Source organism: Pezoporus flaviventris, unplaced genomic scaffold (genome assembly GCF_033815535.1).
Source record: "Pezoporus flaviventris isolate CSIRO_AGI_PZ_B2104156 unplaced genomic scaffold, CSIRO_AGI_Pfla_v1 ptg000031l, whole genome shotgun sequence".
In the NCBI taxonomy this organism is placed as follows: Eukaryota; Metazoa; Chordata; class Aves; order Psittaciformes; family Psittacidae; genus Pezoporus; species Pezoporus flaviventris.
The window spans coordinates 37,071,160-37,086,682 of NW_026892579.1; the positions used below are offsets into that span (position 1 = coordinate 37,071,160).

General features: G+C 41.3%; 1 long non-coding RNA gene across 1 annotated transcript in view; it reads right to left on the reverse strand.

Annotated features, from left to right (window-relative positions):
* Positions 1-2,789: 2,789 nt before the first annotated feature.
* LOC133272949 (uncharacterized) overlaps positions 2,790-15,523 on the reverse strand; it is a 56,128-nt gene continuing 43,394 nt past the window's right edge. Inside the window, exons 2-3 of the long non-coding RNA XR_009744616.1 lie at positions 3,995-4,186; positions 2,790-2,865 (exon numbers count right to left, since the gene is read on the reverse strand). This is a non-coding gene — a long non-coding RNA (uncharacterized LOC133272949). The remainder of the gene's footprint in view (positions 2,866-3,994; positions 4,187-15,523) is intronic.

Genomic DNA, 15,523 nt, shown 5'->3' on the forward strand with positions numbered 1-15,523 from the left:
ACTTGAAAGTTCATGGCATCCTGCAGGAGACAACACATTGTAATGCATATCCTCAATTCTCTGCAGGCTTCAGCAGACTGCAAATCTGTCAGGGCAGAGTCTGCAGGGAAACGGTACTTTTCAGCTCTCTCTGCTGTATATAATCCACATTATATAATGCAATAAGATATAAAATTGTCAGAAGAGCCCAGAGTTGTTCTCCCTACTTAAAATTATATGTGCAAAGACAAGGAGACTACAGTAGAGTTTCTATGGTTTTGGAGCTGAAATCCTATAGGCAACATGATGCGTCATAAATTTTAAACCATCAGCTGTCATGGATGATCTTATGCAGGTGCTGAACAGTAAGCAGTGGTGCTAAAATAACACCACTTGATATAGCAGCTCTGGTAAGTGTTGGCCCAGACCAGTAAACAGAAACAAATAAATAAGCATACAGCATTGTGAACACTCGCAAGAAGATACATCTTTAAGTAAATACTGGAAAATAAAACCTTAATAATACTGATTTCAGTAAATCAGTAAAGAACTTTACAGATCCTGGACAGATGGTATTGTCCTACAACAATTCTTCAGAAAGTACACTGACACAACAACATCTCCAAATTCTGGCAAATGCTTGTTATAACAGAATCATCAGCTCTGGCTATATTTCAGATACTGCTTTTTTCCCTACTTCCATCCACAATTCCTATCTTAAGGGTTTTTAAAGTAGGATCATCTCTCATCATCCATAGAAATCTCTCAGACAAACAGTAAAGCCCACATAACCATGACAGCTACCCTCTGGTACCAGGAGAAGAAATGAGCAGGAAACGGTGGGCTGAATAAGAACTGCTTGATGCAGCCCTGCTGCAGCCAGAACAGCTGTGTCTGGCCATGTTTCCATGAGAAAATTTAAATGTAAACTAGTTGGGGTGGGACTGCTGGACCTGGACTGAGTAATGTTTCAAGAGGACAACAGCTTCAATTCCAAAAGTATCAGCAAACCCGTCACTCAATGTTGCACCAACTGCCCAATAAAATGCTGTTCAGAAATACCCTAGTTCACTTGTTCAGACCCATATGGGGTATCTGACACAGCAAAGGTACATCATTGTTCATAGGGCTCATTAGCTTAACCTGCACTATTCCAGGTTTGATGCGCCTTTCAGAAGTGCAGACAACACCGTGGTGTAACCTCAGAGATTCACCCTCCCTCCTGCACCTCCCAAGCTGGGCCAGCTGCAGCCCAACATTATCACAGAGAAGAGACACCCAGTAGGAAACATTTCATGCTCACATTGCCAGTTAATGTCAGAAAAAAAGACTAAACCTTGAAATAATGGGAACCAGATGACTAAACAGATCATTAGAGGTAACCAGTTTGTCAACAGGTGATCAGGCTGGGGGAGATACGCGTATCTATTCTGTACACACACAGTATTGTAACAGTGGGTTGATTTTATTTAATATATGCTGTTCTTCAAATAACTGAGGATTTTATTAAAATAAGAGTATGCTCTTTAAATATGTATTCTTATAGAATGGCGATCATGTTCCAGTTCACAGGCTTTTCAACTTATTTTTAATATGACTAAATAACAGAATTCTATGTATTTTTATAGCTTTTAATTTGAATGACTTCACATTTTGGCCATTATCTGAGGGTTAGAGGTGCAGAGGCCAAAAGGTGGCATCTTCCATTACATGGTTTTTATCCTCAGCTCACCCTGGGTGTCATGGTTTAAACCCAGCTGGTAATTCAAAACAACATAGCTGCTTGCTCACTCCCCCCACTTCCCCTCCCCCCCCCCCCCCACTTCTGGAGGGATGGGGAGGAAAATCAAAAGAATGTAACTCCCATGGGTTGAGATAAGAGCAGTCCAGTAACTAAGGTATAACACAAATCACTACTGCTACCACCAATGATAATAATGATAAGGGAAATAACAAGGGGAGGAAAGAAAAAAACAATAAACCCCAAGTGATGCACAGTACAATTGCTCACCACCCACCAACTGATACTCAGCCTGCCCCAAGCAGCGATCTGGGCCTTCCAGGTAACTGTCCCCAGTTTATACACTGGGCATGCCATGCTGTGGCATGGAATACCCCTTTGGCTAGCTTGGTTCAGGTGTCATGTCTCTGCTTCCTCCCGGGTTCTTGTGCGCTTCCTCACTGGCAGAGCATGAGACTGAAAAGTCCTTGATTGGGGTAAGTGTTTATATTCACTGCTCTGAGCACTTTTGCTTTGCTGTAGATTAAAGAATTGCAAGCTTTCTCATAATTTAAGAACTAAACTTTGATTTCACAGAAAGCAGTGATTACTTGGCTGTTCTCTGACATGTAGTGAAACCTACCTCAAGTTATTAGGGCCTGGAACATCAGTGATAGTAGCAAAATAAAAAGGTTGATGCCATATTTATCTAACTCAGCACTTCTACAACAAGATGTTAGAATACATAACGTCAATAAGTATAATGTATATTATACTGGTAGGCTTATTCTTTTAAGATGCAATCACAGGGGCTCTTGTGTGTCTGCAAAGCAGAGTACTTAACATAAAAGGATTATGTTCTGTTTGTGCAGGATGAAACGGGCCATTCCTTACTTTCTTGTGGCATTACAATTGCCATCCATAACTGTCGATCACTTTCTGGGTGATAAATTACTGCTTCTTTAGCAAAGATTCAGATCAACCAGCCTTAGCAGCTCCCTTGCAAACTTGCAACGGTGTAATTAGCCTAAATCATACAATAAAAGTTACATAGCACACAAGGTACAATGGCATTACTTGTTCATGAAGACAGAAGTTTTAGAAAAAGAATTTTTTTTAGAAAGATCCAAAATTCAGTCACAAAAGGGAACAGCAGCAAACAGTTCCTGTAAGAAAAAGAGGGTGATAGGCTCCTGAAAATCTCTGCCGTGACACTAGGTAGCACATATGGAGCTTTAGCAGCTCAGAAAAATGCAGGCACTTCCCCAGAGAATTTAACAAGGTGAATTGCTCCCCAATTAAATTGAATTTAAACTTGCATGTGTGAGAAATCTATGTTTAATACCTCAATAGTGGCAAAATCTTTGTTGATTTTTTCCAGCTTCAGTTGAAGTTAATCAGAAAGCACTCAGATTTGGTTTCCAAATCTCCTCCACACATGAGCTGGAATGACAGAAAAGCTTTCAGGCAGGAAGTCAGGAAAATACAGAGCACCTTTTCAGTAATAATAACAGGGCAAGCCCTATCACTGGCTTAAACCCAAGGAAAATGAACTTGTAAGATGGTTGTCTACGCTAGAAGGGAACACAGCAACCCATGAGGTCACTCCCAGCCCAATGTCATTTTATCTGTGCAAGCTTAAAATTAGTTACTTTGAGTCTGTGAGCAACTCACATAAAAATGTGTCTATAGCTTTGCAAGATGAACGGCAACAGGTTTGATTCTGCTCTAAAGCAACCAGCAGATTTACATAGACTTAAAGAGGAATAAGATAGCCCTAAGTTACTAAATCAAATTGTCATTAAAATATTTGCAAAAGAGAAGAAAATGCTCATTTTTCAATGAAGCAAGTAAAATAGCCATAAAAATAGATAAAAAATTGCCAGCAGCTTTGTTAAATTGTTAAATAGAAAGCATTTCTTTGTTCAAATATGGATGCATCAATGTCTAGCAACAACTTCAAAAGCATTTATGTTACTCAGGAACTTAAGATCATTACATGGTTTTGAAAACTTTTTTATTTTAAATCAGATTGAACAAAAATCTGTGAAAGTTTCAAGGGATGGATAGACAGATGGCCAAATGGGTTTCTTTTCTGCATTAGTTGCTTGCAGCTTCTCCCTCTGTTAGCTGCCTTTTTTACTCTCACTTTTGAGGGAATTAAAAGACAAAACAAAACATTGTTCAGACATGCAGACTGTTTCAAAGGTCCAGTGGGTAGCAGGGAAATACTTTAGAGATCAGGTGAAATGAATTCAAGATGGGTGAAAATGGTCTTTGGTTCTGCTCTGCTACCTTTTACTGAAGATTCACTGCAGAGACGTGAATCATCTCCATCCACGCTGTGCTTCGCTTATTGCAGGCATTTTTCACAGATCCCTCCTGCTTCTTTTGTCTCCTAGTGTCAGACAGGGTGATTTACCATTGGTCATTGTGGCATTAAGGGTTTCCTATCAGTTAGGACAAGTGTAAGAGAAAAGGAGCCTGCTGCAAAATAAATAAATAAAATAATGGCAGACACCTCGTAATAAGGAATAACAATTAGGTAATAAAGTTAGGGAAAAAATAGGAAGGCACAGCTTCTGTTCACATGGCTTACAGCAAAAAACCACCATTTTTTATTTTAGATCAGCTAAAATTTCTGCTTAAAATAAACTGAGAATACAATTATATTCAAGCAACTGGGCTCTTTGTCTTTTTAGAAAGAAATCTCCTTCCCAGACAGAGCAAATAATGAAATAGAAAAAATGTAAAAGCAAAAAATATTTTTATGAAATCATTAATAATCAAGCAGACATAATTGTACAAGACACTAATAGAAACCATTGTTCAGGGCAGAAGACAAACATCAACATGATAAAATGTTGTTTTTATAAAGTACATGAAACTTCAGCTCACTTCTCCTACTTACCTCTAAAAATAAATAAAAATCATGCCTTGAATATAACAACTGCAATTCCATTTAGAAAATCTAAATCACCATTTTTCAGAGAATTTTAAAAAAATAGGAGTAGTATCTGCATTGTTGAATTTGATTCCTTCCTTTGGGGACTGTAGCTAGTCTCTGTGTTTATGATATAATAGATGGCAGAAAAAAAACAAGGAATATATATAAGAAACATGCATATTTTAAAGTTATGTACCTAAAAAGAGGTTTTGTCTTCTTCATTTATGTGTAATGGCACAGAGATCCCTTACATGACATTACATTTTAATGCAAACAGTGTCCTAAGAAAACCCTGTACCACTAATCATTAAAGCCAGTTTCTAAGCTATAGACACTACAGTAGAGAAGAGAATCAAAATCACATTTAAAGACCTCCTTTTTTTCCCCTCTACACTCTGTAGTTATGCAAACGCTTTCAGAAGTGTCTCTGAAATCTTTCAGACTCTTCAAAAAGAGTTCAGCCAAACACACACAGCACAAGTGCCTCAATGAAGCATTGGTTAAAAACCAGGAGAAAAAAAAAAACAAAAAAGGTAGGCAATTATTTCTGAGACTTGTTTTGGTTTTATTTTTTTGGACAATAAAAATAAAATCACAGATGATAGAGGTTCCATTCCACCAATATAATCACACTATGGGACTTTCTGACAGTGGTTAAAATGTTTTCTGATGTTTCAAGGAAGCATTAGATAAAAAGGGACAGTGTTGATATGTTATTAGTAAGATGGCCATTATTTTCAGGGCAATTCATTGTGCTTGTGATGGTTTTAAAGTGCATTTCCTGAAAGATATTCTCTATACTGTTATCCAAGAAACTATTCCAAGTAAAGAAATTTTGGATGTATGGAAGAAGCATTATTCCCCTAGAGCTTTTAGCACACTTTTTTTTAATAAGCATGAATGACCCATAGATTTAGTATATTTTGTCCCTATATTAGGTGGAAAAAAAGAAAAAGAGCCACCTTTATTATAGAATTCTAAGGGATCTCAGAAAGGAGACATCGCAATGGAGGTCAACAACTTTTACTGTTGTGAGACCAATCCTTAACATGCTTTGGGCATACACATGACTCAAGACAGCATCAGCCAGAAATAATTTCTAAAGATATTTTTTAGGCAGACTTTCTGTCTCAGAGCACAAGAGAGCTCTTTGATTTGTTTTGTTTTAAATCAGCATGGACATGAGCTATGTGCCAATGCTATCGTGACCAAACAACAGTCCTAGATGTGTCCCTTTTACTAGTACAGCCATGGGCAGAGGCTCCCATGCATCACAGCCAAGCCCTCCCTCGGGTCTGTGACATCCCTCCTGGGAGAAGCCTGTGTTCTCCTTCCCAGTAACTGCTCACTTCTTTTCTCTGGACTATATGGACTATTGCTGAAGGCTACCATTCTTGCTCTGCTGTGGAGACAGATCTGAGCCTTTTTCTCAGCCATTGAGTATATTGTTCCTATTTTAGGTAATTTTCAAATTATTTCTTAACAGCAGGAAAAGCAGAAGATGGAGACTGCAACACATGGCACGCTTACATCCACTTTCAGTCCCCAGGACTCCCTTTGCAAATGAGATCTTGTACTTTATAGAGCTTTGTTTTCCCAGTAGTAAACTATTTAAATGAATAACCACATTTAAGGTACTCCTGGGGAAGAGCCAATTTAAGAAAAACCATCCAGGAATTCACTACAAATGAGTTGCTGCCTCTCCAAAGATTCTGTTCCTTACCATCACGATGACAGGCTTGGGATTGGCTTCTAACACAGAATACCAGAAAGTTGGGAATTTGCCCATTATAACTTGAAATTAAGATGGTTGGAATGACATACACAAAAAGGGGGCTTCCCCCCCCCAAAAAAAAAAAACAAAACCCAAAACTATGTATCTCTCACAGTAAATAAAACCCCAGCAACTATATTATAAATTCTGGCTATAGTAAAGTAGTTTATGTTTTACAGAGCTTTTCCTTAGAAAAACAAACCATGTAATTAAGGTGCAATTCTTTGGTGCAGTTAGCTATAAGATATTCTTGTGGATTCTGTGTTGCATATTGACCAAAGAAAGGTGGTTGATGCCCCAAGGCTGTCACTGTTTAAGAAACATTTGGATAATGCCCTCAATAACATAATTTAAGTTTTGGTCAGCCCTGAGGTGGTCAGGCAATTGGACTAGATGATCATTAGAGGTCCCTTCCAACTGAAATACTCTATGTCTAGCTCTTTATAATTCTCATTAAAACAGTTATTTTAATGCTGTTATAATCATTATGTATTTATACTGCAGTTCATGTCAGCAGCAAAAATGCTACTGATTCACTACTTGGAGTTCCGGAATATCAGCTTAAAGATGTAGCTTGTTTCCACAGCAGCATCTATTCACAGATGTTCTACGGACATGGAAACTTACCAGTCCACTGCACAACGAAAATGAAGCCTAGTATTGACAAAAAAATTTTTAAGGGCACTCACTAGTCTTGTCAGAATCTGTCTATTCAGCTGTTTGAATTGCTACAATGCAGAGGAAACTGCAGTTAACAGAATCCAAAAAGTAGTTCTAAGCAGTAACTTGGCTTTTTGTCTTTGGGGAACAATAGTAATGCTCATGGTGCACTATCTAGAAACAATCAATCTGTACTGATGCACAGAAAAGTTTATCTCAGTGGTCACGCACACCCACAGTTGCAAAATGTGTTTAGCCTGGAAAATTAACTGATGCATAAATTTTTCTTAGGAAATTAGAGAAAATGATCTGTTAAGTGATGGTTTTCATCATCTCTGTAGGTCTTGTCCATTCACTTCAGCTTCCTCTCACTAAGTGTGTAGAGGCATACATTATGCAAGAAATGAGAATACTATCTACTGCAGTGGTAAGGTGCCTCAAAATAGCCCAGTGGCTTAACTTTCTGTTCTGGCCGCTCTAAATTCAAAAGACGGCCACAATGAATGTGTTTATTTTTGATGGATTCAGTAGTCATTACCCCTGAATTCATCAACTGGAAGCATATCAAGGGCACTGAAGTGTATTAATTACAACAGGTTAAATCACCAGTCATCTCTGGAATTATTCCTTTTCATTTTCTTTCTTGAACTAGCTGGCCTTGATGCCTTAGATTAAATCACTTGAATAGTATTTTACTGCTATTTTTAATTTATGCCATTATTCTGCTAACATCCATCCATAAATGATCAGGGCTAATTTCCATCTGTGGACATTTGAGAAGACTCATTTATTCTTTACTGTTTGTTCTTCAAAGAGTGAAGGTGCTTTTACAACAGTTTGCTAACTCTGGCAGCTTGCCAGCCTTACTTCAAGTTTCAACACCATTCATGTGAGAAAGAGTTGGGTATAGTGAATAAATGCATGCCAAACTGGCTATAAGTCTATGCAGGAGGTCCACTGAGATTTCAAAAACTTGTAGGTCAATGTAAGCAATTCAGAGAGTCCTTCATTTCTGCACTTTCAAGGTTTTGTTTACGTCCCCCTTATCTACCAAACTGAAACTCTGCTTGGTGCAAGCACAGCTTCAAAAAGTAGAGCTCCTACTTGGTACAGGTATAACATCTTTCCTTTCCTGAGCAACTATTGACCTACTGGCCCTAGTGCCAGGGAGAAATATTAATTATATTCCCACTTATGATAGTACCAAGGTAGAAGTTGAATCTTAAATAGCACCATAAACAGCTTTACACAAATTAAAGCCTCCATCTTTTCAAACCTGTTAAAAAAATTATGTAGCATATTTGCAAAATCTATTTTTTGTTTGTTTGTGGTGGGAATTCAGGAATGTTGCTATACCACTGCATGTTATTGGAAAATCAAAAGAATGTAGTTTAAGATCTAGAGTGTTTACTTGTACACCACAATAATTAGCTAAGGTTTCACCAGCCTGGCCAAAGTCAAGAGCCATCCTTGGAATTTAAGAACCTTTTTGATGTTGCCATTTGACTGACCTTTCTTGTCTTCTTAATGTCATGTAAGCCAGTGAACTGAAGAGTAAAGTTCAGCTAAATCCAAAACTGGGCTAAGAGCACTATACACGCACTTCCTTCAATTCCTTTTCCTTCCTGTCAAGCACGACAAATTACTAGGGCACTCTGAAGTTTACTGATGCAAAGCAGTCACTTGGATTCTCTTCCACATTCAGATGAACAGTATTCTTCTCTAGGTCTTGATAACACTTTTATGAAATTATGAAATTATTACCCTTCTGGTTTATCTGAAATAAAGGTGAAACCAATTCAGAAATACCCTTTAGTTCTCTATGCTAAAGCCACTCAGCCTCTCCTGCCAATCACCAAGAAGAAAGCTTATTTAAGCTTATTTCAAGACCTCCCATGTCACATATATTATAATCATATACGGTAATTGCAGGCATGGTACTGCAGATAGGTACAGGCTGGTGTAAGCAACCTTTCTACACATACCTACCTGGCTGGGAACAAACCATTGCGAGTACAGAAACTGTCAGGCTGATCGTCAGCAACAAGTTATGCCCAGACCAGTAAACCTTGTATAGTAAACCTTGCTCTTTTTCAGTGGTCATGCCTTCTGAGGTATCTTTCAAAAGAATAACGCCAAAATGATTTAGCGAAGCTAGAGAAATGAAATACTCGGCTAGTCTTTTATGAGGACATGACAGCCAGATACTTGATTAAACTACACAAAAACCCTAGAAATGAATTCTCACTCTGAAATATTTTTGCTGATATTCTTCTGATTCAGACATTTTAGGAGTTATGCTGTCTGAAAACTGATTTGTTTTGTTGGGGTTTTTTCTTCACTTTAACAGGCAGGCTCACAGATATGACACATGAAAAAACAAGATCCAAGATCTGCTCTTTTGACAACTTCGCCCAGGATAAAGTTTACAGTCACCAAAGCTGCAGAAGGCTTTATTCAAAGCTCATAGGCCATGTTTAAAACAAAAAAAAAGTCATCAGCTGGGACTTTGCATTTTGCACTGCAGAAGTGTACTAAATGCTGCCAGATACACAAGTGTGCTAAATTTCCAAGGGCCCAGCAGTACCAAGGGAATCAATCTTGTAACTATGCTTCTGTTCAAGCGTGTACAGCTTACAGTCCACCAAGTCCCACAGGTCTCTTCACCAGAGCTGTTCTCCAGTCTCTGCTGTTACAAGGCATTCTTCCTTTACAGGTAAATTTGTCCTGATTGAAATTCAAAAGGTGCCCATCAGTAAGGTCAATGAAAGTTCCACAAAAACTGTAACTGCTGGATACTAATACACATTTTCTTTTTTCCTTCCCTTTCATTAAGTTTTTGCTAATGTTACCTGTTACAATTTTCATAATCAATTTCGGGCTTTAGTAAAACCACCTGAAATTTCATTGGTTTACTTCTGCTTCATGCTGGGTTTATCTGTCCATACCTGGGTATTTGGGCTTCAATTTGAGTTTTCTGTGGAGCTGGAGAAGACAGGGCATGGGGCAATTTGGTCAAGAGCACAGGTACTTTGTTCCAATTAAGGAACTGTTGTTATATAGGAGGTACAATACAGTGATATACTACTGCCAGTACATGAATATTCTGATATTTAAGTGAAAGAATCATATGCCATCTGAATTTCCACACTTTAACCCAGTTAAAAACAAAACCAAACCTCATGAGACAAAACCCAACAAAACTCAGTTGGAGTATTGTGTGCAGTTCTGTTGTCCTCAATATAAAAAAAACATGGAACTGTTGGAACAAGTCCACAGGAGGCCCATGAGGATGATCAGGGGACTGGAGCACCTCCCATATGAAGAGAGGCTGGGAAAGTTGGAGCTGTTCAGCCTGGAGAAAAAAAGGCTGCGTGGAGACCTCATAGCAGCCTTCCAGTATCTGAAAGGGGGGGTATAGGGATGCTGGGGAGGGACTCTTCATTAGGAACTGTAGTGACAGGACAAGGGGTAACAGGTTCAAACTTAAACAGGGGAAGTTTAGACTGGATATAAGGAAGAAGTTCTTTACTGTTAGGGTGGTGAGGCACTGGAATGGGTTGCCCAAGGAAGTTGTGAATGCTCCATCCCTGGCAGTGTTCAAGGCCAGGCTGGACAGAGTCTTGGGTGACATGGTTTAGTGTGAGGTGTCCCTGCCCATGGCAGGGGGGTTGGAACTAGATGATCTTAAGGTCCTTTCCAACCCTAACTATTCTATGATTCTATGATTCTATGAAAACAAACCAAACTAAACCAAACCAAACCAAACCAAAACCAGAAACACTTATCCATAAAAATGTAACCATTTGAATAGGGTCAGTTAGATGTTCCAACTTCAACATAATCTGCTGATAGAGCTATTTCCTGAGATATCAGACAGTTTTTCAAACCCTCAGGAAGAACTAAAATAGGATGCCATGTCTCAGTCTAGGTGGAAATTGTAATTAGTAGCATAATGGATAGAAAAGGAGATGCAACTATTCCTCCCCTATGTGAAAGATGGTATCCGTCACATTCAGAAACTGTATACACTACCTACATTTCCAGGAGAGAATTCGAGGCTCACAATATCAACAGTCCATTTTGGATTTAGGTTTCTTCAGTTAAGCGCAGTTCTGGGCCAGCACTGGACATCTCAAGTCCAGGTTAGGGAGCAGACACCTTGTCTCTCTGTGTCGTCATTGCTGACCCCAGACAACAAGAAGACTCTGTCCAAAGGAATAGCTGCGTAGAAATCAGTGGGCTTTAGTAGTATTTTAGTTGACTCAAATACCAAGTTATAGATACCTCATATTGGACATTCAAAATCAGCAAACTTCAATGACACCAATTTATCACTATTTCCCTTAATAGAAAGATAACACTACCAACTTCTCACATTTGAAAAGACATTCATTCTTATTTGAAACGCACATAAAATACAACAGTGATAAACACCAATGAAGACACCCAATGGAATTAATAATTGTCTCTCCATAACAGACTTGGATAGCCAGCAATGAGTGAGGCCTGAGAATGTGTAACAGGAAGAAGAGTTTTGAATAGCAACTTTACATGCGTATAGAACTGATGGTGCTCACTGACTGGTAAAGTGCCCTATGAAGAAAAAGGCCTTGACGATGTAATTAAATACCCTCATCAGGATGGACATACACACAGAAACTGAGTTAAAACAGCACAGGCAACCTTAATATATTCTTTCGATTCTCCTCCCCATCGCTCCGGGGACGAATCCATGGGTCCAGATGGGATGCACCCGCGGGTGCTGAGGGAACTGGCGGAAGTCATTGCTAGACCACTCTCCATCATCTTTACCAAGTCTTGGGAAACGGGAGAGCTGCCTGAGGACTGGAGGAAAGCAAATGTCACTCCGGTCTTCAAAAAGGGCAAGAAGGAGGACTCGGGTAACTATAGACCGGTCAGCCTCACCTCCATCCCTGGGAAAGTGATGGAACACCTTATCCTTGGTGCCATCTTAAGGCATATCAAGGATAAGAGGGTTATGAGGGGCAGTCAACATGGCTTCACCAAGGGGAAATCATGCTTGACCAATCTCTTAGCCTCTTATGAGGAAATAACACGGTGGATGGATGACGGCAGAGCGGTGGATGTGGTCTACCTTGACTTCAGCAAAGCATTTGACACAGTCTCCCACAGCATCCTCACAGCTAAATTGAGGAAGTGTGGTCTGGATGACCAGGTAGTGAGGTGGACTGTGAGCTGGCTGAAGGAGAGAAGCCAGAGAGTTGTAGTCTATGGGGCAGAGTCTAGTTGGAGGCCTGTAACTAGTGGAGTGCCTCAAGGGTCAGTACTGGGACCAGTATTATTTAATATATTCATCAACGATTTAGATGAGGGAATTGAGTGTACTATCAGCAAGTTTGCTGATGACACTAAGCTGGGAGGAGTGGCTGACACGCCAGAAGGCTGTGCTGCCATCCAGCGAGACCTGGACAGGCTGGAGAGTTGGGCAGGGAATAACTTGATGAAATATAACAAGGGAAAGTGTAGAGTCCTGCATCTGGGCAGGAACAACCCCAGGTTCCAGTATAGGTTGGGAAACGACCCGCTAGAGAGCAGTGTAGGGGAGAGGGACCTAGTGGACGACAGGATGACCATGAGCCAACACTGTGCCCTTGTGGCCAAGAAGGCCAATGGCATCCTGGGGTGTATTAGAAGGGGGGTGGTTAGTAGGTCGAGAGAGGTCCTCCTTCCCCTCTACTCTGCCCTGGTGAGACCCCATCTGGAATATTGTGTCCAGTTCTGGGCCCCTCAGTTCAAGAAGGACAGGGACCTGCTGGAGAGTGTCCAGCGCAGGGCAACAAAGATGATTAAGGGAGTGGAGCATCTCCCTTATGAGGAAAGACTGAGGGAGCTGGGTCTCTATAGTTTGGAGAAGAGGAGACTGAGGGGTGACCTTATTAGTTTATATAAATATATAAAGGGGGAGTGTCACGAGGATGGAGACAGGCTTTACTCAGTGGCAAACAATGATAGGACAAGGGGTAATGGGTACAAACTGGAACACAAGAGGTTCCACTTAAATTTGAGAAGAAACTTCTTCTCAGTGAGGGTGACAGAACACTGGAACAGGCTGCCCAGGGAGGTTGTGGAGTCTCCTTCCCTGGAGACATTCAAAACTCGCCTGGACACATTCCTGTGTAACATTATCTAGGTGTTCCTGCTCTGGCAGGGGGATTGGACTAGATGATCTTTTGAGGTCCCTTCCAATCTCTAGCATACTGTGATACTGTGAAGTGGGGGAGTGAGCGAGCAGCTGCATGGTTCTGGGTTGCCAGCTGGGCTTAAACCACAATACTGAGGCATCATCTGAAATACACTGAAATCACAAGGAAGGTTTCCAAAGGCTTCAACAAACAAGAAACAAGCTCCTCAGTTTTTGCTACTACCACCAGAGAAAAAGTGTGCTCAATGTAGCCTTCAGGTGGGAATCCAGTCAAGCTGGAATTTGTTCCAAGTCTATTTTCTAGAAATGTTGCAATCATGTGCAAAATGTATGTCCACCCCTCTGGCTACTCCGTAATTTGGGCAATAGCCTCTGAGGAGCGAGATGGAAATATATTTCAAGTTGAATGGATGACTTTATAGAGAAATAAATTATTCAAATTAATTAAGCTTTATATTTTGTTGTTTCTCCCCTCTGTGAACTAACCAGGAGCAGCTTACAATTTTAATGTTTTCATGTAAATCTCAAATGTATTCATTATTCATTGAGCAATTTCTGTAAATCAGACCTGCCCTGTATAGTCTGATCCTGAGCAAGCGGAAAAAAACTCTTTACATTCAAAATGTGCACTTTTATCACTTTTCATTGGATGCAAATATCAGGATCTGCTTTCTTTTTTTCTTTTTTCTGTTGCCTGAATGGTTAACAGGATAATTTTACGTTTGAGATAAGCACCTCATTTACACAAAAAACTTACTTACATGTATTTAACATATAACTAACCGTTTTTATGAAAAATTCCACCAGCAAAGCTTTTCACAAAAGATTGCCCAATTTAGACAGAGGGGAGGACATACAAACTTTGAATGTGAGTAAATATCTGAAAGTATTTTTATGCTATGCACCCACACTCCCTTATTTTCAAGGGAAGACGCCATTGTGACAGCCACGGGTAGCAGTCAAGCACGTCAAGCACAACTTGCACAGACGTCCTGGTAACTTTTGATACAATATGATTTTGCCGAGCTGAGTATCCCCAGAGAGGAGCCTTCAGCACCGGGGCGAGAGGAAACCCCACCTTCAGGAGCCTCAGCTCTGAGCGGCCAGAGCCACCGAGGGAGCCTCGACCCTCGCCAGGCCTTGCCAAGGAGCCAGCAGCTCCGCTGAGGCGAGCAGGAACTCACAGGGGGCCGAGCCAGGGGGGACGGCCCCGCCCTTAGCGGGTAAAGCCCGCCCCGGTGAGCGAGCGGTCGCCTCAGGGCCAGGGCCCGGTATGGGAGCTGGGCTCTGGGTGCCCCGGCGGTGGCAGCGTCGGCACCAGGCAGAGCCGGTGAGAGGGGAGGGTGCAGTGCAGAGCTCGGGGTCTAGAGAGTCCCTGCACTGATCTGGTGAGGGGAGGGTGCACTCGGTGCTACCTGGTGGAGGTCCTCCTGCAGCAGGGGCTGAGCTGCAGGGCGCTGTCAGCAGCTAAAAGATGTCAGGGAAGCTGAGCAGGACCAATTAAAGAAGGAGGAAGAGGACAATTAAAAGCAAGGGCCTTCCTCCAAATTCTGACGCCCCCACCCAGAACCGCTTCGCAGCTCTGCAGGGGACTAACAAGGAAACGCACATGGCACCAAATGAACAAGCAGCTCATGCGCCAGTAAAGAGGATCACTACTGGTGCCTTCAGGGACAAGCAGCAGGTTATAGTAGCAGGTGACTACTTTGAAGGGCACAGATGGATCCGTGTGTCGGCCTGACCCAGTCTCAACGGAGGTGTGTTGCCTACCAGGGGCTCGAATCAGGGATGTTGCAGAGAAGCTGCCTGGTCTAGTAAGCCCCACCCCACTTCCAAACATGGGTGCTAGGGATATTGACAACAGTAACCAGGGAATCATTAAGAAGGACTGCAAAGCCCTGAGAGAGGTGGTTAGGGGCTCTGGAGCTCAGATAGCTTTTTCATTGATCCTCCAGGTCAAAGGGGAGGACCTTAAAAAGGCCAGGTGGATCTGGCAGGTTAATAAATGGTTAGGAGGGTGGTGCCATAGTCAGGGGTTTGGTTATTTAGAACATGGGAATCAATTTAGGAGGCCAGGTCTACTGGGGGTCGGTGGAGCTCGTGTTGGTAGGAGGCTTGCCAGACTGCTCAAGGATGCTTTAAACTAGATGTGTTGGGGGAGAGGGGCATCATTCCATTCCAACACACCCAGCCAGTTGCCAGCACCTATAATAAATGCTTGGAGCAATGTAGAGATATCCCAGCCACTCCAGCCAA